Source organism: Dendrobates tinctorius, unplaced genomic scaffold (genome assembly GCF_039654945.1).
Source record: "Dendrobates tinctorius isolate UK_male_01 unplaced genomic scaffold, ASM3965494v1 ptg000224l, whole genome shotgun sequence".
Lineage (NCBI taxonomy): Eukaryota > Metazoa > Chordata > Amphibia > Anura > Dendrobatidae > Dendrobates > Dendrobates tinctorius.
In genome coordinates, this window is record NW_027361891.1 from 10,120,434 (window position 1) to 10,145,211 (window position 24,778).

At 44.2% G+C, this 24,778-nt stretch overlaps 1 protein-coding gene across 1 annotated transcript in view; it reads left to right on the top strand.

Annotated features, from left to right (window-relative positions):
* The first annotated feature begins 242 nt into the window (after nucleotides 1–242).
* Nucleotides 243–24,778, top strand: part of CNOT2 (CCR4-NOT transcription complex subunit 2) — a 131,619-nt gene continuing 107,083 nt past the window's right edge. The window contains exon 1 of the mRNA XM_073555522.1: nucleotides 243–502. The gene's annotated coding sequence lies outside the window, so the exon portion shown is untranslated. The remainder of the gene's footprint in view (nucleotides 503–24,778) is intronic.

The window sequence follows — 24,778 nt, forward strand, 5'->3', positions numbered from 1 at the left end:
AGAGCCCCATCTCGCCCACCATGGCCTCAGTTACACAGGGTGCCGCTATGGAGCCCGGGGAAGCCATTGTCGGGTGCACCCTCCACTAGCTGAGGGCACATGGCTCCGGACATGAGCGCTGTGAGGGGACAGCTCCGGGGCTGTACGGTGACCGGGGCACAGCCTGAGGTACCACACAGCAGGCTCCAGCGCAGCTTCCGCTCCCGGCCTGTGAATGAAGCCGCCAAAACCGCCGCTTCCTCCTCCTCCTCCCTCCGCCCGCCGTGCACCGGAAGGAGCGGGATCCCAGAGCACCGGAGAGGAGGGCGCAGGACCCCGACGAGCAGGCCGATCCCCCTAGCTAGGCCCGGGCCGCTTCCTGGTTACCAGCTGCCGTTGTCAGGGAGGAGGGAGAAGGAGAGCGGGTCACGGCAGAGGGTCAAAGGGGAAAGGTCAGCCACCCAGCATCCTCCGGGTTGGAAACACAGCCATCTTGGTTTTGCGAGACAAGAAAATTCATGCGGTGAGTGTTTTTATTCGCCTGAGCCGTCACTGGCGGCCTCCCTCCCTCCCCGGCCGGGCTCGGAGCTCTGTCAGGGAAGGCTGTGAGGAAGAGCCGGCGGCCGGGCGCCCGGAGCGGGAGTGAGGCCCTGGCGGCCGCGGCGGCTTTTGTCTGGCTGTGGCCGGGGAAGGAGCTGCTGGCTGGAGGAGGAGGCAGCTCAGGGATGCGGGGGAGTGTGTAGCCCTCCGGGGGGCTGCGGCCTGCAGGGAGATGCCGGGGCAGCAGTAGGAGAGGCGCAGGCTGCGTCCAGGCCTAGCTGAGGGGGGCTGCTGCAGGACGGTTAGGCCCCCCGTACTGGGCAGGCTCGGGCAAACACTACATGACATGTCCAGCTGTCACTTCCTGATGGCGACCAGGCCGGTGAGGGGCGCTGCAGCCCCCCACCTTGTGTCCTCACGTCCAGTGTGTAGGGCAGAGCATCTCCTGCATCCTGGCGGAGGAGTTGTCAGTAGCAACCAGAGGGGTGACAGCTGCTGGCTACTATGGGTAACGTCTGCCAGTTACCATTATTGCACCCCGACTACGGAGGGCAGATGTCAGGATTTATACCGACCCACCGGCTCTCGTCATAGTAACAACCACACACACCTGGCAAATAAACCCTTGCATCTGGCGGCAGACGGCCGCCCACCAACATGGTGCAGCACTTGTTTCTCGCTGTAACTTAGGCTCTCGTTTGGGACCCCTGTGATGTGCAAGCTTTCATCTCTGATTTGCCCCTAAAATAGATATTAGGCTTTAAAGAAGAGATGTGTCGGAGTACGTTGGCCTTGTTGCCCATAGTGACCAGACTGCTGGCCATTATGGGCTTCCTTTTTCTTTTAAGTTACTTTTTAGGGTGTGTGCACACGTTGCGGATTGCGCTGCGGGTCCACAGCAGATTCTCCTGCGTTATACAGTACCATTCTATCCTATGTAAATTAAAAAATGCTGTGCACATGCTGCGGAAAAATCTGCAGCAGAAGCGCTGCGGGTTCCTTTCAGCAGCATGTCAATTCTTTGTGTGGATTCCACAGCGTTTGACACCTGCTTCATTATAGAAATCCGCACAAAATCTGTAGAAAATCCGCAGGTAAAACGCAGGTCATTTTACCTGCAGATTTAGTAAACTCCGCGCTGAAAACTGTGCTGCACAATCCGCAACGTGGGCACATACCCTTAATGAGCAGGAACACAGAATGTAGAAGGCTTTCTGAATGAGGCCTTACCGTCGTCTTGATGGAATTTTAAGGAAGCGGTGGAGTATGTGACGACTGTAATGTTAGATTGTTGGGTTGTTAGAGGGCAGTGACGTCCTCCTGTAAAGTGGGCGGCTGTGTCAGTAGATTAATTTCTGGCAGTTTCGTCTTGCCATACCCTGTCTGGTAATCTGTGGCTCCTCAGTCAGTACCCAGGCCTGAGAGTTGTTCCTGTAAAATAAATCTACCTGATCCTCTGTAGGCAAGCTTGTACTAGCAATCCAGGCTAAGGTGATGTAGGAAAGCCTCGGTTGTCTTTCGTAGTGACCGCATCAGATATTTTTCTGGAATTGTTACTCAAATTCTTTCCCCCCGCCAAAAAAAAAAAAACAACCTAGCATTAGAGACAGCAGATATCAACTTACCTATAGATGTTCGAGGTCCTGACACCTACTAGAAAATCTCTCGTTTGCTTAAATGTTGCTGATCTGATGGTGTTTTTTTTGTCCCTGCATCTGTCCATTCCTAAGATTCGGCCCCATCTTCCTTTTTGCGCCTTATATTCCCTAGATGGAATTGACATCTCACAAGCTGCTCCCTAATGTAAAGTTTGTTCTCAGGCACTGTCATATACGCAAGATTATTTCTTTAAGGCCGGGGTCTCACTTGCAACTGCATTGTGAGAAACTCGTGCATCAATACCCGTCACTGCCGGACCGGAGCGTGCGATTGCATGTATTTCTATGCAGCTGAGCGCTCCCGAGTGCCGGTGGCAGTGCCGGGTATTGATGTGTGAGCTTCTCGCATTGCAGTTGGAAGTGTGACCCCTGCCTAAGGGCCCTGTCACACACAGCGAGATCGCTGATTTTGTGACGCCACAGCGATCTCGCTGTGTGTCACGGGGATCAGCGACCGGCCCCCCTGCCGGGTATCGCTGATCGAGCAGGATCGTCCTGGGCCATTTTTTGATCGTTGGTCTCCCGCTGGCTAGCACGCATCGCTGCGTGTGGCAGCGAGAGATCAGCGACGCTGGTTTCCAACGTAAACATCGGGTAACTAAGAGCCGCATGGCTCTTGGATACCTGCTGTTTACCCTAGATACCAGTGTCTATGTGACAGCTCACCAGAGATCAGCCTAACGATGTCCCAGCAATCCCACCCATGTCAGATCGTTGGTGGGATCGCTGGGACATCGTTATGTGTAACGGGGCCTTAACAGTTTGGCTAGGATATCTCTTCTTATTTATAGGGTCGCAGCCATTGAAAATAAGACTTATCTACAGCTGTACTCAATGTCCAGGCCTTGACAGGCTGCAGCGGTGACTTCCTGAATACAGTGCACGTGACCACTGCAGCCAGTCATTGGGCTCTGCGACACTGCAGATGTAGGCAGCTCAACCCAATATAATTTTCAACAGCTGCAACTCTTGAAAACAAATATCTTGTAAACCTCCCTTTAGACAAGTATTCCCCTGATTTGCCAACAATTTCCTAGGTAAGGAGAAACCACAGTGTCATATACAAGTAGTGATAGGGGTGTGGAGATCCCAGAAACAAACAGTAATTGTGTGAGGCACACTACAGGTTAAAGATGCTTATACATATGCCAAATAATACAGTTTCTGTGCCACATGGCCAACTGTTGCACATATTTTACTGCACAATTCTGTGATTTTTTTTTTTTTTTTTGTTGTTGCTTGACTTCTACAGGTGAAAGTACCGTAATTTGAACTAGGTGAAACATATAAATTCTGTACCTGATTTGTGGTATCATATAGTATGTACCACCTATTGTTGAATTACATACTTATTTTTCATAAGTATTAGTAGTGAAAAACAAATGATGATAGAACATCAGTTTTCTGTTCTAGTCCTTGTTTTCAGCTTTGGACAGGCTTTGGGGACAAGGACTGTTGCTCTCCTGACATGCCTGTTTTAGTAAATATTTGTATGCCTTGGTATCTTTTCTGAGAACTTTACATTTGTTGCTCCTCTGTCATTCCTCATGGAAATGTCTGACTACATATCTGTTTGGTCTTTGACATGTGTTCGTAGCATCTGGGATGGAGGAGAAAAGAAACATTGCTAAGGGAAAATGTTGTAATGTTTTTTTCCCATCTCTTGGACTGGGGCCCTTTCACGATTTTGGAATATTACAAGATAAACGCACAGACTTTGAAGAGTGTTTTCTTGATTTTGCCAAATAGTTTTATGGTGTAATGTATTGCTGAAGATGACTACCAGGTGTTTGGTGCTATCAAGGTTCAGTACTGTAGGATTTTTACATTTCCTAACAGATGAAAATCCACATGAAGGTGCCGTCTGTTTTAGAACAGGGATGTTAGAGTGTGTGCACACGCTGCGGATTCTGCTGCGGATCCGCAGCGGATTTGGTCCTGTGGATCCGCAGCAGTTTCTGCTGAAACTGCTGCGGTGCACAGTACCATTATAATCAATGGAAAATGAAATCCGCAGTGCACACGGTGCAGAATTTTCCGCGCGGATTTGCTGCGTTTTCAAATCCGCAGCATGTCACTTCTTTGTGCGGATTCTGCAGCGGTTTGGCACCTGTTCCATGGCAGGTGTCAAACCGCAGGGGAAACTCGCAGGCTAAACTGCAGAAAATCTGCAAATAAACCACAGGTCTTTCGACCTGCGGTTTTACCTGCGGATTTACACAAATCCGCGCGGAAAATTCCGTAAGACAATCCGTAATGTGTGCACACACCCTGACTGCATCATCGCTCTGTTTTGCTGGCAGGTTCTCGAAGTAAAGATTCATTCACATCTACTGTTTCCCAGGTAAAGTTCTTACATTATTTTTTTTGGGATTTCATCCCCACAACTGTACGCGCTTGTAGTTCTTTTACTGACAAGTCTAGCGATATCTTTCCATTGATGTGCAAATGAGGCTGTGAATCTAAACCCTCTGTCACTCCAGCTCTATTCAATGCTCCCCCCACCCCCCACTGTTGTTGCTTCCTGCTTGACTGATAGCCTCTATGTTGTGTGGTTTCTGGCAATGTAGCCTTCAGTGAAGCAAGGGGGAGGGAATAGAGTTGGAGTGACAGAGGCTTCAGATCTACAAATTTCTCTTCATGCTCATTTGCACATTAATTTGACTCTTGCTTAAATAATGAATGAACAGACTCCCCATGTAAGGTTATTGCTGGACTTTTCCTTGAAAGAGCTAAACATTCATATAAATAGTTTGGGGTGTGAAATCCTAGTGAACGATTCCTTTTAACTATTTGGCTACTGCTAAATCTGTACATTAAGTTACATGCAATCTGCAGCTGCCACTTAATAGTCACAATTGATAAGTAGTGCTGTAAAAGGGTCACAGTACAGCCCAGGCCTTTTAGTCTGTTGGGCTGTATACATTTTATTTTATTTTGCTGACAGTGTCCACAAAAAAAGAGAAAACTGATTCCCGTCCCTTGTTGATTCTACTGATAGTCCAATCTTGTCCATTCAAGTCAATTGGTCTGTGAAGAAAAATGAACAGCAAATGGACAGTGTTTTGTGTGTTTTGTTTGTTTTTGTAATAAAGCTTGGAGATGGGTTCAAAAAATTTTTTGAATTCAAGAAAAAAAATTTGATAAAAATGGACCCGAGGACCAAAAACAGATGACTAAATGTTAGAGCACAGTGATAAATCATTTTTTTTTTTTTTTCCCCCAAGTATGACGAGAAAAATGAATGAATAAATGAGGTCTAAGAACACGTTCACATTAGCTTATAAGAAATAAAGTTTCATCCAGAACAGTGTGACTATTTTTTATCACTTGTCATCCGTATAAAATCCTTTTTCTGCTCATCAGCTATTAATCATTTACAAGACCATTTAGAGTTTCCTATATTACAGACCTACAACGTACCGTGTTTTTTGGACTGTAAGACGCACCCAAAATTTTCAGAAGGAAATTGGGGATAATAAATTAATGCGTCAAATGGGGGTCTGTCTTACAGTCCTGAATTCATCTTATCTGGGGGGATCGGCAGTGATTCTTCCGGTGGTCTGACGCTGCAGGGCGATGATCTCGCTCCCATCCCAGCCTGGTGCTGCAGTTTCGGCGGTGCTCGGTGTTGCGGGGGCCTCCGGCGACATTATGTGAAAACCCAAAGCCCCTGCAGTTCTATAGTCCAAGTGCTTTCCGTTTATTTCACGAACAGCACTTGGACTGAAAATGCGGTTGTGTGAACAAGCCTTTACTGAAAGTTGAAATTTCCTGCAGCTTTTATTTATATGTACATGGAAAATCGATGTTAATTTTTATCTCCATTTGCAGGAAAAAAAAAATCTTTTAAAAAAGGCAGCATGCTCATTCTTCTTACAAATGGTAAATGTAAAAGCCAAAAATTAAATGCCACACGGATTAGCCTTATTTAGGTTGCCATTACATTATCATAGGTTACATTAGGTTATATGCATGCGATGATCTTTTTCAGGCAGATTATTTAAAAAAAAAAAAAAAAAAAAACTGCAAAAAACCATAGAGATATTGACATTGCAGTGCACATGTTCAGTCTTTCCACATGTTTTATCACTTCATGGTTTGGAACCCATGAAGCGATTAAAAGAAAGCATGTTCATTGTTTGGGATTCCGTTTGCTAGTTATTGTTTAAATCATAGAAAAAAGACACTGCCAGCGGGGCTCCTGCTAAAATGACAGCGAGACTGCTAGCAAAGCTACTTCAGAAAAAGACAGTCGTATTTTTGGCAGGTGTGCCTGCGTCTTAAAGACGACTTGTGTATATGCCTTTATGCAGGACTAAGCTTTAGGCCGGGGTCACATAGCGTATGGCATCCGATGCAAGAGCATCAGATGCGGTATACTACTGACCCTCGGCTCCTGCTCTGCTGCGAGCGGGAGCCGAGTGTCATGCGATCGTGCTCCGGCGCAGCCCTCATCAAAGCGGGGGATCTGACCTCAGACATACTATTCCGTCCAAGGTCAGAAAGGGGTTAAAGTGGGATACTGTGGACAGCAGATGCAACTGTAAGGTATCACATAATTGTGATGTGTATTGAACCCTGCTGACATCTTTTTGGTTGTCTTATTTGTACATAATATACTTGGTTGAACATTCTTATCTAACCTCTACCATCATCAGCATCATTTAGTTACCCAGTGTTGATTATATTCTGCCCCTCATCTTACTCGTGTGCTTACCGTCATTATTGCTAACCACTATGTTTTGTGCTTACATGAACTGAACCATTCTTGTGTACCTTCAATTTATGAGTATAGTTATTTTACACTTCTGAGATTAAAATGAGTGAATTAATAATTGATATGACAGACGTAATTACGGTTGTCTTGAATATACTTGGCTGTTTATGTGCTCAGATTTTTTTTTTTTTTTTTTTAAAGTGTTAGTACCAAGCATGCAGATGTGCAAGCAGGACATGTAACCACTATCTGAATACATTCTATTGAACTTTTTATCTGTTCCGATAGGTTATTTCACAGTATGACAAACTTCAACTAAACAAGTATAAAGAAAATTGCACAAAATGTTCATCTTTACTAAATGTATAGTACTCTAGGGATGTCTGAGTCCTTCTTAACCCCTTCATGACCCAGCCTATTTTGACCTTAATGACCTGGCCATTTTTTGCAATTCTGACCAGTGTCCCTTTATGAGGTAATAACTCAGGAACTCTTCAACGGATCCTAGCGATTCTGAGATTGTTTTTTCGTGACATATTGGGCTTCATGATAGTGGTAAATTTAGGTCGATAATTTTTGCGTTTATTTGTGAAAAAATCAGAAATTTGGTAAAAATTTAGAAAATTTCACAATTTTCACATTTTGATTTTTTATTCTGTTAAACCAGAGAGTTATGTGACACAAAGTGGTTACTAAATAACATTTCCCACATGTCTACTTTACATCAGCACAATTTTGGAAACAAATTTTTTTTTGTTAGGAAGTTATAAGTGTTAAAAGTTGACCAGCGATTTCTCATTTTTACAACAAAATGTACAAAACCATTTTTTTTAGGGACCACATCGCATTTGAAGTCACTTTGAGGCATCTATATGGCAGAAAATACCCAAAAGTGACACCATTCTAAAAACTGCACCCCTCAAGCTACTCAAAACTACATTCTAGAAGATTATTAACCCTTCAGGTGTTTCGCAGGAACTAAAGCAACGTGGAAAGAAAAAATGGACATTTTAATTTTTACAACAAAAATTTTCTTTTAGCATCAATTTTTTCATTTTCACATGGGCAACAGGATAAAATGGATCCTAAAATTTGTTGGGCAATTTCTCCTGAGTACACGATACCTCATATGTGGTCATAAACCACTGTTTGGGCGCACGGCAGGGCTCAGAAGAGAAGGAGCACCATTTCATTTGACTTTTGAATGGAAAACATGCTGGAATATTTAGCGGACACCATGTCGCATTTGGAGAGCCCCTGTGTGCCTAAACATTGCAGCTCCCCCACAAGTGACCCCATTTTGGAAACTAGACCCCCCAAGGAACTTATCTACATGCATAGTGATCATTTTGAACCCCCCAGGTGCTTCACAAATTGATCGGTAAAAAAAAAGTACTTTTTTTTCACAAAAATTTTCTTTTAGCCTCAGTTTTTTCATTTTCACATGGGCAACAGGATAAAATGGATCCTAAAGTTTGTTGGGCAATTTCTCCTGAATACATCGATACCTCATATGTGGTCATAAACCACTGTTTGGGCGCACGACAGGGTCCGTAAGTCAAGGAGCGCTATTTGACTTTTTGAATGGAAAATTAGCTCCAATCGTTATCGGACACCATGTCGCGTTTGGAGAGCCCCTGTGTGCCTAAACAGTGAAAACACCCCCCCCACAAGTGACCCCATTTTGGAAACTAGACCCCTTATGGATCTTACCTAGATGTGTAGTGAGCACTTTGAACCTCCAGGTGCTTCACAGAAGTTTATAACACAGAGCAGTGAAAATAAAAAAAATCATTTTTTTTTCCTCAAGAATGATTTTTTAGCACGCTATTTTTTATTTTCGCAAGGGTAACAGGAGAAATTGGACAAAAAAAGTTGTTGTGCAATGTGTTCTGAGTACACCGATACCCTATATGTGGGGGGGAACCACTGTTTGGGCGCACAGCAGGGCTCAGAAGGGAAAGAGCGCCATTTGACTTTTTGAAGTTAAAATTACCTCTAATCGTTAGCGGACACCATGTCGTGTTTGGAGAGCCCCTGTGTGCCTAAACATTTGAGCTCCCCCACAAATAACCCCATTTTGGAAACTAGACCCCCTAAGGAACTTTTCTAGATGCATAGTTAGGACTTTGAACCCCCAAGTGCTTCACAAAAGTTTATAACGCAGTGCCGTGAAAATAAAAAATATTTTTTTTTAACTCAAAAAATTATTTTTTAGTGCACAATTTTTTATTTTCACAAGGGTAACAGGATAAATTGGACCCCAAAAGTTGTTGTCCAGTTTGTCCTGAGTACGCTGGTACCCTATATGTGGGTGGGGACCACTGTTTGGGCACACGTTGGGGCTCGGAAAGGGAAGTAGTGACATTATGAAATGCTGACTTTGATGGAATGGTCTGCGGGCGTCATGTTACATTTGAAGAGCGCCTGGTGTGCCTAAACTGGAACCCCCCCACAAGTGACCCCATTTTGGAAATTGGACCCCCTAAGGAACTTATCTAGATGTGTGGTGAGCACTTTGAACCCCCAAGTGCTTCACAGAAGTGTATAACGCAAAGCTGTGAAAATAAAAAATAATTTTCTTTCCTCAAAAAAATCATTTTTTAGCTCGCAAATTTTTATTTTCCCAAGGGTAACAGGAGAAATTGGACCCCAATAGTTGTTGTCCAGTTTGTCCTGAGTACGCTGATACCCCATATGTGGGGAGGAACCATTGTTTGGGCGCACGTAAGGGCTGAGAATGGAAGTAGTGACATTTTGAAATGCAGACTTTGATGGAAAGGTCTGCGGTCGTCGTTACGTTTGCAGAGCCCCTGATGTGCCTAAACAGTAGAAACCCCCACAAGTGACCCCATTTTGGAAACTAGACCTTCCAAGGAACTTATCTAGATGTCTGGTGAGCACTTGGAACCCCCAAGTGCGTCACAGACGTTTATAACGCAGAGACGTGAAAATAAAAAAATCATTTCCAAAAAATAATTTTTTAGCCCCCAATTTTTTATTTTCCCAAGGGTAACAGGAGAAATTAGACCACCAAAGTTGTTGTGCAATTTTTCCTGAGTACGCTGATACCCCATATGTTGGGGTAAACCACTGTTTGGGCACACGTCGGGGCTTGGAATGGAGGGAGCACCGTTTGACTTTTTGAACGCAAAATTGGCTGGTATCAATGGTTGCACCATGTCGTGTTTAGAGACCCCCTGATGTGCCTAAACAGTGGAAACCCCACAATTCTAACTCCAACCCTAACCCCCAACACACCCCTAACCCTATCCGTAACCCCAATTCCAACCCTAACCCTGTGTCCAACCCTAACCCTGTGTCCAACCCTAACCCTGTGGTTTCCATCCCTAACCCTAATGGAAAAATAAAAATAATTTCTTTATTTTATTAGTTGATCCTGCCTATGGGGGTGATAAACGGGGGGTTTATTTACTTTTCATTCTATTTTGATCACTGTGAGAGTTTCACAGTGATCAAAATAGAATGAAGGGAAATTGCAGCCAGCGGGCAGACTGCGCATGCGCCCGCCGTTTTCAAGATGGCGGCGCCCATGGTCGGGGACCGCGAAACACCGGGAGGCGGAGAGGGACATCGGAGGTACCGGGGGGGTCGGAAGATGGGGGGAGCACAGAGAAGGGGGAGGGGAGCCGATGATGACGGTGGCGGCACATTGCCGCCGTCAGTCGGTATCGGGGGCCGGTCGGCCCTGTGAGCCGGTGGGGGGGTGTCTGATCACGGTCTCCAGCCATGTCCGATGCTACTGCAGCATTGACCATGGCTGGATTGTAATATTTCATCAATTTTCATTGATGAAATATTACTATCGCTCTGATTGGCTGTTTCACTTTTAACAGCCAATCAGAGCGATCGTAGCCACGTGGGGGCGAAGCCACGCCCCCTGTGGTGAAGAACAAAGCCCCCTGTATCTGCGGGTCGGGTGACCTTTCAGTGACCTAGGTCACCCGACCCGCGGGGGGGCTTTAAAGTCATGACGCCACATAGGCGTCATGGGTCGTTCTGGCACGACTTTTTTTCATGACTCTTACGTGGCGTCAAAGGTCGTGAAGGGGTTAAAGCACTTTCCCACAGTGCATATAGCAGCATTAATCACTACTTTTTTAAAGGGAATCTCACCTATTTTTTTTTTTTTGCCTATAAGCTGCCAGCACTGCTATCGGGCTTATCTACAGCATGAGAGAATGCTGTAGATAAGCCCCCGATGTACCCTGAAAGAGAAGAAAAAGGAGTTATATTATACTCACCCAGGGGCGTTCCGGTTCGGGTCCGGGGCAATCGCGGTCCGGCGCCTCCCATCTTGTAGCGACGACGTCCTCTTCTCTCCTGCCCATCGTGGCGCACTGCTCTGCCCTGTTGAGGGCAGAGCAGAGTACTGCAGTGCACAGGCCCCGGAAGAGGTCCAGCGCCTGTGCACTGCAGTACTCTGCCCTCATCAGGGTCAGAGCAGTGCGTCTGCGCCAGAGCCGCAACAGGCAGGAAAGAAGAGGACATCATCGCTACAAGATGGGAGGCGCCGGACCGGAATGCGACTCCCTCCGGACCCGGAATGCCCCTGAGTGAGTATAATATAACTCCTATTTCTTCTCTTTCAGTGTACATTGGGGGCTTATCTACAGCATTCTGTAACGCTGTAGATAAGCCCCTGATGGCGGTGCCAGCAGCTTATAGGCAAAAAAAATAGGTGACAGATTCCCTTTAGGCTGTGTGCCCACGTTGCGTTTTTTTAAGCGTTTGCACTGGCTCAGACGCTGCAGAAACGCTTAAAAGATGCTTCAAATTAATTTGCATGCTTTTTTGGCTTTTTGTGCCAATGCATGCGTTTTTAACCGCTCAGGAATCGCTTAGCGGCTAAAAACGCAGCATGCTCATTAATTTCCGCATTGCTGAGCGTTTTTAGCCTTCCCCAATGTTCCCAGAAAACGTGTGTCTAAAAACGCGTGACTTTTTTGCACAAAACGCGCAAGAATCGCGCGGGAAAAAAGACGCGCGTCTTCTGGGAAGGGGATAAGTTTCCTCAGCGTTTAAAAACGCTAGCGTGGGCACATAGCCTTAAAGTTTTTTTTTTTGTTTTTTTTTATATCCCCTTCACCCTCAAGCCTTTTTTCACCTTCATGACCAGGCCAAGTTTTACAATTCTGACCACTGTCACTTTATGAGGTCATAAATCTGGAACACTTCAACAGATCTCACTAATTCTGAGACTGTGTACTTCATGATAGTGATAAATCTTCTCCGATATGACTTGCATTTATTTGTAACAAAAACAGAAATTTTGCAAAAACTTTGCAATTGTAGCAATTTTCAAACTTTAAATTTTTATGCCCTTAAATCAGAAAGTTATGGAACACAAGATAGTTCATAAACTAATTTTCCCACATGTCTACTTTACATCAGCACAATTTTTGAAACATTTTTTTTTTGTTAGAAGGGTTAAAAGTTGACCATCGATTTTCTAATTTTTCCAACAATTTATAAAACTTTTATTTTAGGGACCTTATTAGATTTGAAGTGAGTTTAAGGGGTTTATATGAAAGAAAATACCCAAAAGTGACACCATTCTAAAAACTGCACCCCTTCAAGGTGCTCATCCACATTCGAGACGTTCAACCCTTCAGATGCTTCACATGAATTAATGGAATGTGGAAGGAAAAAAATGAATATTTAATTTTTTTTTTTTGCACAAAAATTTTACATTAGACCCAATTTTTTTTTTTAAAATTTTCACAAGGGTATCAGGAGACAGTGGACCCCAAAATGTGTTGTGAAATTTCTCCTGAGCACGCTGAAACAATAATAATCTTTATTTATATAGCGCCAACATATTACGCAGTGCTTTACAGTTTAACAGTTTCAAAACACAAGTCATAAGTAACAACATTAACCATATAATAATTAAAGTACAATAAGAAGACCCTGCTTGTGAGAGCTTACAATCTACAATAAGGTGGGGGAGATACAAAGTACAGGTGTATATTTACAATGATGGTCCATCCATCTTGAGGGATGGATTCAAGATAGTGAATGGGCTACACATGCACACTTACACACAGAATGACGTTGATTAGTGAACGTGATAGGCTCCTCTGAACAAATGTGTTTTGAGGGAACGCCTGAAACTATGCAAATTGTGTATATTCCTGATTTCTTGGGGTGGAGCATTCCAAAGGATTGGCACAGCGTTGGAGAAGTCTTGGAGTCGGGAGTGGGAGGTACGGATTAGTGCAGAGGTTAGTCGAAAGTTGTTTGCAGAGTCTTCAAGGATGCTTCTAAGAGTGTCGTTGTAGTGATGAACAGCCAGATCAGGACAGGAAAAAGAGGAGATTGGGGACAGTGATGAGTGTAGGGAGTCTGAAAGTGTCTGAGGGTTAATGGCTTGTAGATTTCTGAATGTGTGGTAGGTAGGAGTGAGCTGGGATGGGCGAGGATTTGTGAGCGTGAAGGAGAGAATGTTGTGGTCAGAGAGTGGAAGCGGTGAGTTATTTAGGTGGGAGATTGAACAGAGCCGGACAAAGCCCAGGTCAAGGGTGTTACCATCCTTGTGTGTCTCAGAGGTTGAGAGCTGTGAGAGGAAACCCACGCTGAAACCCCAATTGTGGGGGAAAACCACTGTTTGGGGGCATGGCAGAGCTCGGAAGGGAAGCAGCACCATTTGACTTCTTGAATGTAAAATTTGCTGGAATAATTAACGCCATGTTGCGTTTGGAGAGTCCGTTTTCTTCAGCAGGTGCAGGGAAACTGGTCAAAGTTGATGAGAAGATGGATAGAGGAAATGCAGGGCAATCCTGGAGCAAAACCTGTTAGAGGCTGCCAAAGACTTGAGACTTGGGTGTAAAATCACCTTCTAGCAGGACAATAGCCCTAATCATACTGCCTTGTCAATTTAGACCCAAATTTTTCATTTTTATAATTGTAACAGGAGAAATTGCCCCTGATGTGCCTAAACAGTGGAAACACCCACAAATGACACCACTTTTGAAAACTAGACCCCCTGAGAGAACTTATCTAGATGTGTGGTGACCACCTTGAACCCCCGGTGCTTCACAGAAGTTTATAACATAGAGCTGTTAAAATGAAAAAATCACATTTTTGAAACAAAAATGTTTTTAGCCCCAAATTTTGTATTTCCACAAGGGTAACATGAGAAAATGGACCCCAAAGTTTGTTGTGCAATTTCTCCTGAGTACACAGATACCCCATATGTGGGGGAAAACTACTGTTTGGGCGCACGACAGGGCTCAGAAAGGAATAAATTAGGCATGAGTGTCTACAAATTACCCTAGTTTTGACATGTTTGTGGGCTCTTTTTAATTGCTTTTGAAGAGGACCTGTCACTTGCACCAAAAAAATAGAGTAAAATACCTTAATAAAAATCACCTGAGCTTTCCTGAATCTGCTGTTCTTTTCCATTTTGTCATGCATCGCTCCAGTGCAGTGATATTTAACTTTGTTGCTTTTGGCGTGCAGTATGTAAATTCTCTGCTTACAGTCTAAGTGGGCATTTCTTCTGTCTTCTCTGTGGAGTGAGTGATTGCACGTTCATCCTTCATTTCCAGATGCTGCCAATCACAGCTCATCGGAGTCTGAGAATGACTGCTCGACTAAGGCCTGTTTCACACTTCCGTTTTTGTGTCCGCCAAACGGATCCGTTTCCGTTTTTTTGACGGAAACTGATGCAAACGGATCCGTTTTTTAAAAACGGATCCGTTTTTTTGACGGATCCGCGGTAACCGCTAATGAAAGTCTATGGGACAAAAAAACGGATCCTGAAAAAAAATGGCGGATCCGTTTTTTTACGGAAACCAACGGATTTTGACGGATTTGAAAAAACGGAAGTGTGAAACAGGCCTAATAGATTAGGTAGCTGTTGAGCTGTGATTGGCGATGTGTGGGAGGGAGTGGTGATTGCAGTCTCAGAGAAGACTCTGGAGTAACACTCATTTCATCTTCAATCAGAAATTTCACATACTGCACCCCGAAAGCAATACATTTGAATCTCTCTGCAATGGAGTGATGGATCACAAAACTGAAGTGTCAGAATCAGGGGAGCACATGGATTTCTATAATGTATTTAACTCAATTCTTTTGTGCAAGTGACAGGTCCTTTTACTAAAATGGACTTTATAACTTGATTCAATCCCTGTCCCCATTGCACCTCACAATCTGCATTCCAACTGAACTAACAAATGTTTTGTTTTTTTTAATAAGTGGAGTTTTTCAAGGAAACTAACACAAACATTGGAATTACACATCCGTTTGTCATAAACTGAGCACACACCGCGATGCACGGACTAGCTGCTGGTCTCTTGACATGAACTCAGCCGTCTCGTAGGTGTGTATTAGGTTACGGAGTTCGGTTCTGGAGCTGCTGGCCCATGCTTGGACGTGACTCATGGATGTGTACAGTTGTGGCCAAAAGTATTGACACCCCTGCAATTCTGTCAGATAATACTCAGTTTCTTCCTGAAAATGATTGCAAACACAAATTCTTTGGTATTATTATCTTTATTTAATTTGTCTTAAATGAAAAACCACAATAAGAATTGTCCTAAAGCCAAATTGGATATAATTCCACACCAAACATAAAAAAGAGGGTGGACAAAAGTATTGGCACTGTTCGAAAAATCATGTGATGCGTCTCTAATTTGTGTAATTAACAGCACATGTAACTTACCTGTGGCACCTAACAGGTGTTGGCAATAACTAAATCACACTTGCAGCCAGTTGACATGGATTAAAGTTGACTCAACCTCTGTCCTGTGTCCTTGTGTGTACCACATTGAGCATGGAGAAAAGAAAGAAGACCAAAGAACTGTCTGAGGACTTGAGAAACCAAATTGTGAGGAAGCATGAGCAATCTCAAGGCTACAAGTCCATCTCCAAAGACCTGAATGTTCCTGTGTCTACCGTGCGCAGTGTCATCAAGAAGTTTAAAGCCCATGGCACTGTGGCTAACCTCCCTAGATGTGGACGGAAAATAAAAATTGACAAGAGATTTCAACGCAAGATTGTGCGGATGTTGGATAAAGAACCTCGACTAACATCCAAACAAGTTGAAGCTGCCCTGCAGTCCGAGGGTACAACAGTGTCAACCCGTACTATCCGTCGGCGTCTAAAGGAAAAGGGACTGTATGGTAGGAGACCCAGGAAAACCCCACTTACCCCAAGACATAAAAAAGCCAGGCTGGAGTTTGCCAAAACTTACCTGAAAAAGCCTAAAACGTTTTGCAAGAATGTTCTTTGGTCAGATGAGACAAAAGTAGAGCTTTTTAGGCAAAGGCATTAACATAGAGTTTACAGGAGAAAAAAAAAGGCATTCAAAGAAAAGAACACGGTCCCTACAGTCAAACATGGCGGAGGTTCCCTGATGTTTTGGGGTTGCTTTGCTACCTCTGGCACTGGACTGCTTGACCGTGTGCATGGCATTATGAAGTCTGAAGACTACCAACAAATATTGCAGCATAATGTAGGGCCCAGTGTGAGAAAGCTGTGTCTCCCTCAGAGGTCATGGGTCTTCCAGCAGGACAATGACCCAAAACACACTTCAAAAAGCACTAGAAAATGGTTTGAGAGAAAGCACTGGAGACTTCTAAGGTGGCCAGCAATGAGTCCAGACCTGAATCCCATAGAACACCTGTGGAGAGATCTAAAAATGGCAGTTTGGAGAAGGCACCCTTCTAATATCAGGGACCTGGAGCAGTTTGCCAAAGAAGAATGGTCTAAAATTCCAGCAGAGCATTGTAAGAAACTCATTGATGGTTACCGGAAGCGGTTGGTCGCAGTTATTTTGGCTAAAGGTTGTGCAACCAAGTATTAGGCTGAGGGTGCCAATACTTTTGTCTGGCCCATTTTTGGAGTTTTGTGTGAAATGATCAATGTTTTGCTTTTTGCTTCATTCTCTTTTGTGTTTTTTCATTTAAGACAAATTAAATGAAGATAATACCAAAGAATTTGTGTTTGCAATCATTTTCAGGAAGAAACTGAGTATTATCTGACAGAATTGTAGGGGTGTCAATACTTTTGGCCACAACTGTAAATCTAGTATTAGGGAAATATATAACTCCATGCAGATATTGCCCTAGTGCTCCAAGGCTAAATATCAACTTTGTATAGAAATGCCAGAACCTCTTCAAAGTATTAATCTCCCCTACTTGCTGCAGAATAGTTTCCATACAGAAATTGACCTCTGATGTAGATTTGTAAATTTGTGCATTTTCTTTTGTTGCAGATTGTTACCATACATTTCACTCCATCAAAGTGGGATGAAATATCCTGCTGTTCTCCATCAGTTTGCTGCAGGAGCTGCGCTGCATGTGGATCTGCCCATAGGCAGATTTTGTGGCATAAAAATGAATTCTTCCTAAATGTCTATTATCTCTGTTTCCTGATGGCTGTATGTCCTGCTGTGTTTGTAATCAGATACTGGAGACAGCCTGCTGGGGGTCATGCAGTTGAAGTCAAAATTATTCAGCCTTAAGGTACTGTCACACTTAGCGATGTACCAGCGATCCCGACCAGCGATATGACGCGGTCAGGATCGCTGGTACATCGCTAAGTGGTCGCTAGTGAGCTGCCACACAGGCAGATCTCACTAGCGACATCGCTGGGGACGGGGATCGCTACTTACCTGTCACACCAGGCGATCCTGCGTCCTCCCGCCCGTCTCCACGCGTCGCTCGTCTCTCCACAGGAAGCAGACGACGAGAAACAGTCCTGAGCGTTCTCGCGCGATCAGCGATAACCAGCGGGGGAGCCGGTCGTAGGTAAGTATCAGACACAGCGATATCGCTAGCAATATCGCTATAACGTCACTAGTTATAGCAATATTGCTAGCGATATCTCTTAGTGTGACATACCCTTTATTGCACATTAGGTTTGTTAGCAAAATTTAAACCTTTTCTGCTGTTTGGTATGAACTAATTGAACAGGAAAAATTGGAAGTTGGAAAGTCTGATGACGTTAAAGCTTTAGCTTGCTCATAGTATGTATAACGGTTTCTCCTGGTATTTCTTGATACTTGATTGTATCCATCTTGTCCTCAACATGCTGCAGGTTTCCAGTCTAAGCAAAGCAGCCAGAGAGCATCACTGAGCCACCGCCATGCTTCACTGTAGGCAGTATGTGCACTTCAGCGTATGCTTCATTCTTCCTCCTATAGACATACTGTTGATCTTTAGGGATGAAAAGTTGCAGTTTTGTATCGCTGTGCCATAGAACGTAATTGCCAAATTTTTGTGTATTATTTTTTTTTACTTTAGCACATTGGAACCTACTTATCCTGTGCTATTGTGTCAGTAGAATTCTTTCAGTTCACCTGCAGAGACATCACTCTCTAGTATTTCCCTTACTGTGCAAATTGAAACCTCAGCGCCTGCTGCCACCAGATCTTTTGCAGTCTCTTAAGGCTTTTTGACCACCTGTCTCCTCAGGAATCTAATGGCAGAAGGTGACAGGTTCCTCTTTCTACATCCAGGTAGTGTTGCCAGTGTGTCTTCAACTTTCATAATGCTTTCAAACATATCTCTAAGGATATTCAATCGATGCTGTCTTTTCAAATCCTTTTTCTAGATTGTGGAAGGCAATGATCTCTTCTCTTAACCCCCTTTACCTCGAGCCAGTTTTCACCTTCCTGACCAGGCCAAATTTTACAATTATGACCAGTGTCGCTTTATGAGGTAATAAGTGTGGAACTTTTCAATAGCTCCCAGTGATTCAGAGACTTTTTTTTTTTTTTTGTGACATTTGAGTTTTTGTGAAAAATGTTGAAAATGTTTATATCCTTAAAACAGCCATGCTGCACAAAATAATTTATAAATAACATATCCCACATGTCTACTTTACATCTATGTCATTTTTTTAAACACAATTTCTTTTGTTAGACGGGGTAAAAGTTTATCAGCAATTTCTCATTTTTACAACAAAATTTACAAAAATGAACCATAACTCTTTTCCAGAGCCTTTGTGCTACCATTTACGTGGAAGCCCTTTATATTTCCAGTAGCTGAAGGGCCCGGCGCACAAATTATGATTTTATATATATATATATATATATACTAGCTGAAGAGCCCGGCGCTGCCCGGGCGTAGTAACTATCTGTGGTTAGTTATAACAAATTATAATTATCCTCCATCCCATAGTCGCGTGCCCATATACCCATCATACATGTCCACCATCCCATAGGCCCGTGCCCATATACCCATCATACATATCTTCCATCCCACAGTCGAGTGCCCATATACCCATCACACATCCTCCATCCCATAGTCCCAAGCCCATATACCCATCATTCATATTCTCCATCCCATAGTCCCATGCCCATATACCCATCATACATATTCGCCATCCCATAGTCGAGTGCCCATATACCCATCACACATCCTTCATCTCAAAGTCCCATGCCCATATACCCATTATACATATCGTCCATCCCATATACCCGTGCCCATATACCCGTCATACATATCTGACATCCCATAGTCCCGTGCCCATATACCCGTCATACATATCCTCCATCCCATAGTCCCGTGCCCATATACCTGTCATACATATCCTCCATCCCATAGTCCAGTGCCCATATACCCATCACACATCCTCCATCCCATAGTCCAGTTCCCATATACCCATCACACATCATCTCATAGTCCCGTGCCAATATACCCGTCATACATATCCACCATCCTATAGGCCCGTGCCCATATACCCGTCATACATATCCTCCATCCCACAGTCCAGTGCCCATATACCCGTCATACATATCCTCCATCCCACAGTCCAGTGCCCATATACCCATCACATATCCTCCATCTCATAGTCAACCATTATGACATCATAATGAGCGGCGGGGCTTGCAACCTATGATGAATCAGCGTCGCCATGGCAACCATTGTGACATCATAATGAGGGGCAGGGCTTAATACGCACACACTGTTTCCCCATTATGTAGATAGGGGCATTATGCCATCATAATGAGGGGCGGGGCTTGAGGCGCACACACTTTTTCCCCAGTATGTAGATAGGGGCAAAATTGTTTGGTGAATTGGAACGCGCGGGGTTAAAATTTGGCTTCACAACATAGCTTAGGACCCTCTCGGGGTCCAGACGTGTGACTGTGCCAAATTTTGTGGCTGTAGCTGCGACGGTGCGGATGCCTATCCCGGACATGCACACACACACACATACATACATACATACATACATACATACATACACACTTTGAGCTTTATATATTAGATATCTGAGTGTAGAGCCCCATCCATAGTCAATATAATATCCCATCAGCCAGAGCTACCGGACTACTACCCCTAATATCCCACATCGTCCCGTCACCCAGAACCACCGGACTACTACCCCTAATATCCCACATCATCCCGTCAAAGCCATCTGACTACTACCCCTAATATCCCACATCATCCCGTCAGCCAGAGCTACCGGACAACTACCCCTAATATCGCACATCATCCCATCAGCCAGAGCCACCGGACTACTACCCCTAATATCCCGCATCATCCCATTAGCCTGAGCCAACGGACTACTCCCCCCTAATATCCCGCATCGTCCCGTCAGCCTGGGGTCAGAACCAGAGCGCTGAGTGGAACGGTCCTAACTTCCATACCGGAGATCCCTTTAAGAGAGGCCTGGTGTCAGAACCAGAGCGCTGAGTGGATTTGCCCTGACTACCATATCAATAATCCCTTTTATAGAAGCCTGGGGTGAGAATCAGAGTGCTGAGGGATTTACCCTAACTTCCGTACAGGAGATCCCTTTAAGAGAGGCCTGGGGTCAGTACCAGAGCATTTGAAGGCAATTGCCCTTACTTCCATACCGGGGATCCCTTTAAGAGAGGCATGGGGACAGTACCAAACTGCAGAGTGGATTTGCCCTCACTTTCATACCAGGGATCCCTTTAAGAAATCCTGGGATCAGAACCAGAGCGCTGGATGGATTTGCCCTGACTTGCATACCAATGATCCCTTTAATAGAATCCTGGGGTCAGAATCAGCGCTGAGGGATTTGCCCTAACTTCCGTACAGTAGATCCCTTTAAGAGAGCCTGGGGTCAGAACCAAAGCACTGGATGGATTTGCTCTGCCTTCCATACCGGAGATCCCTTTGAGAAAGGCCTGGGGTCAGTACCAAAACGCTGAGTGGATTTGCCCTAACTTGCATACCAATGATCCCTTTAAGAGACCCTGGGGTCAGAACCACAGAGCTGAGTGGAACGGTCCTAACTTCCATACTGGGGATCCCTTTAAGAGAGGCCTGGGGTCAAAACCAAAGCGCTGGATGGATTTGCCCTGACTTCATACCGGAGAGCCCTTTAAGAGGGAAGATGTACCTATGGCATGGAGGATGTGTGATGTGTATATGGGCACGGGAGGGGGGGATTCTTTTCTGTCATATGCTCTCTCTGCTCCTTTCTGAGGGGCAGGCAATGGCTGGGAGCTTATGTTTCCGGGGATGCTAGATTTCTCCCACCATGTCAGTGTCTGCTGAGGTGTCAAGTGGGAAAACTTGCTCATAGCAACCAGTCACAGCTCAGCTTCTTTTAACCAGCTTTGGTGAAATGAGAGATGCTTAGTGATTGGTTGCAAGGAAAACTGTTGTTCATAGCAACCAATCACAGCTCAGCTTCTTTTGAAAAGCGCTGGTGAAATGAAAGATGCTTCGTGATTGGTTGGTGATACATACATACATACATACATACATACATACATACATTCAATTTTATATATAGAGATTGACAGGTGGGGACTTTTTTTTGTTGACTGAGTTGAACCTTTTATTGGTAACATTTTACATAACATTTGGAATCACATTTATCATGTGCTCTACACTGAGCACTTTCATCAGGGTTTCCATCTAAATCTCTGAGTGACATGATTCAGATGAAATCCTGAGTGATCCATTCACCATAATAAGGCAGCACAGTTTCTCTGGACTTCGTCTGGCCTCTGTTCAATGGTGTCCTTTTCAGAGGTGCACAAAACTGCTCAATTGTGCTTTTGGACATGCCTAAAAAGACCGCATCGGATCATAGGCCAGTGTCCACAGTGCCGCCATTATAGGTAATATTCCACCATGGGGTTCGTTTAAATTTCAGAGATGTACTCGGAAACCCTAGTGTAAGCGCAAACCCTAGTGTAAGTGCTCAGCAGGATAAATGTGACCCAAGCCTTACTGTGATCTTTGGGAGGCAAAATGAGCACATCAACAGCAGGTGAAGAATTGGCTTTAATTTTACGCTGTTCCTCAAGCGGTATAAGTGATTAGTCTGTGTGAATAGAGTGATAAATTTATATATTTTTTTTTATATTTTGGCTGTTATCACACATACAGTTTTTGCATCGCCATTTTATGAGAGCAACAATTTTGCTATATTTCTGCCAACCGTCATGTGAGGGCTTGGATTTCTTGCTGAACGAGTTGGGTTACACAACGTTTTTTGATCGCTTTCTATTTTGATTTTTGGGAGACAGAATTAACAAAATCTAGCAACTTGGGAATTAATGTTTTGGGGTTTTACTTTTTTGCTGTTCTGCGTGTGGTAAAATTGGTAAGGCGGCTTTATTCTTCGGGTCAGTACGATTACAGGGATACCACTTTTATATCTTTTTTATGTTTTGGTGCTTTTACACAAGAAAATCTGTTTTTATAGAAAAAATATTTTCTACATCACTATATTCTGAGAGCTATAGCTTTTTTATTTCTCTGCTGACTGAGCTGTATGGCAGCTTGTTTTTTGCATGACAAGATGGTGTTTTCAGCTATTATCTTTTTTTTATTGACGTTCAAATTTTTGATCGTACTTCTTTGTATTCAGCGATATGATGAAAAAGCATAGTCTTTTGCCACGTTGTTGTGTTTTTTTTTGGTTAACTAATCAGACTATTTTATAAGTCGGGTCATTCCAGACACTGCAATATCAAAATGTGTACTTTGTGTTTACATAAATGTATGCATTAATTGGATTGATATTTTTCTTGAAGGTGTGTCAGTTCCTGCCGTGAGCAGGAGCCTATAGGCCACCATACCTGGTTGACCCCGCAGCCATCTTTTGGTCCATGGTCACAATGGAGACCATTAACACAATGCAACTGCAATCGCATTGTGCTGATTGAGGCAGAGAGGGAATGCCCTTCCTCTGCTATGCCGATCCATGTCGCTGTCACTATTGACAGCAGCATCAGAGGGGTTAAACACCCGCAATCTGTGCTAGGACTGATCATTGGCATTGCTGCAGGGTGTCAGCTCTCATGTAACGCTGACACCCACTTTTGAATGTTCCAAGTGAGCCTAACCGTTCAACACACTGTACATGTACGGCGGTTTGCTTGAATGTCCCTCCCGCCTCCCTGTACATGTATGGCGGATATAACAAGGGGGGGGGGGTTTAAGGAGTTGCTTGACTTTTTTTTTTTTTCATGGATTGACTTAAAAACTGTAAACCGAGTCATATTTGCCCTCCATTTCAGACTGCTCCGGAAGTTTTTGCAAACTCTAGAAGCATTGTCCTCCCTGTTTGGAAGTATTTGGCTACAACGGCTAGGCTAGTTTCAGACTAGCGTTTTTGCCCGCAGCGCGCGACGCCGCTAAGCCCCGCCCCCTGCCGCGCCCCCTCTGGTCATCCGCCTAGTATCGCACATCGCTGCATGCGATCTGCACACCCTATCTTTAGCATAGGGTGCGCAGACCGTGTTCTAGTACGATTTTGCAGCGCTGCACCCTTTTGACGGTGCGCCGAGCACACCAAAATGCAACATGGTGCGTTCGGCGCACCATCAAAAGGGCGCAGCGCACGCAAAATCCTACTGGCGCACGGCCAGTGCACGATCTGCGCATCCTATGCTAAAGATAGGGTGTGCAGATCGCATGCAGCGATGTGCGATACTAGGCGGAGATGACCGGAGGGGGTGCGGCAGGGGGCGGGGCTTAGCGGCGCCGTGCGCTGCGGGCAAAAATGCTAGTCTGAAACTAGCCTAAGATGGCTAAAAAAGTGCGTCCATTGGATGGTTCTCCAATGATGTTCTCAAGTCACCTGATTGATGCAGCAGTGCTATTGCTTGATGGCCTGCCCTGGAGGGTGAGTATTCCTCCATTTTTTACTTTTAATCATTCATGCCAAAAAAAAACAAAAAAAAAAAAAACATTTTTATGTTGAACAGTCCAACTAACTTTTTAGACGACTCTTGACACACAAGAAGGAGGCTGGAGGCTCATTGCAGTTATGTTAAATTTTTTTCTTTGCCAATTTGTCACAAAACCTGTAGTATTTTCTAGTGCCAGCAAAGTGAATGAGATTCCTGAAGTCTCCTGCACATGTTGCTTATATTTTTTTCCCTTTTGCAGCAGATTTCACCCTAATCCGAGGGAAAAATACTTAACAAAAACGTGTGCACATAGCCAAATATTCAACAGGAACACTGTTAAAAGCTGTTATCTGAATATACATAACGTTTGCAGCAGAGCATTATAGCCAAAGATGCATGCCAGGATTGAATAATTCTGAGCCTGGCATTGTGTTGAATTTGGAAAAATCATTTCTTATATTAGTTGTTTTGAGATATATATATATTTTTTTTTTTTTGCAGACAAAGTCCATAATATTTGCTAATAAGGCTGATTTGCAAATGGGGATGAATAGTTTTGTTTAGGCTACTTTCACACTTGCGTTTTTTGCGCTGCGTGCACAGTGCAAACGCGCATAAAAAACGCTTCATGCCTTTTAATGCGTTTTCTTGTTTTTTTGTGCATGGTTTTTACAAAATGCAGACGTGTGCATGACCATGCGCTCGTCAGCGCTCCCATAGACTTTAATGTGTTTTTGGGTGAATTCCGTGCGCATTGCGTGCGCATGCGTTTTTTGA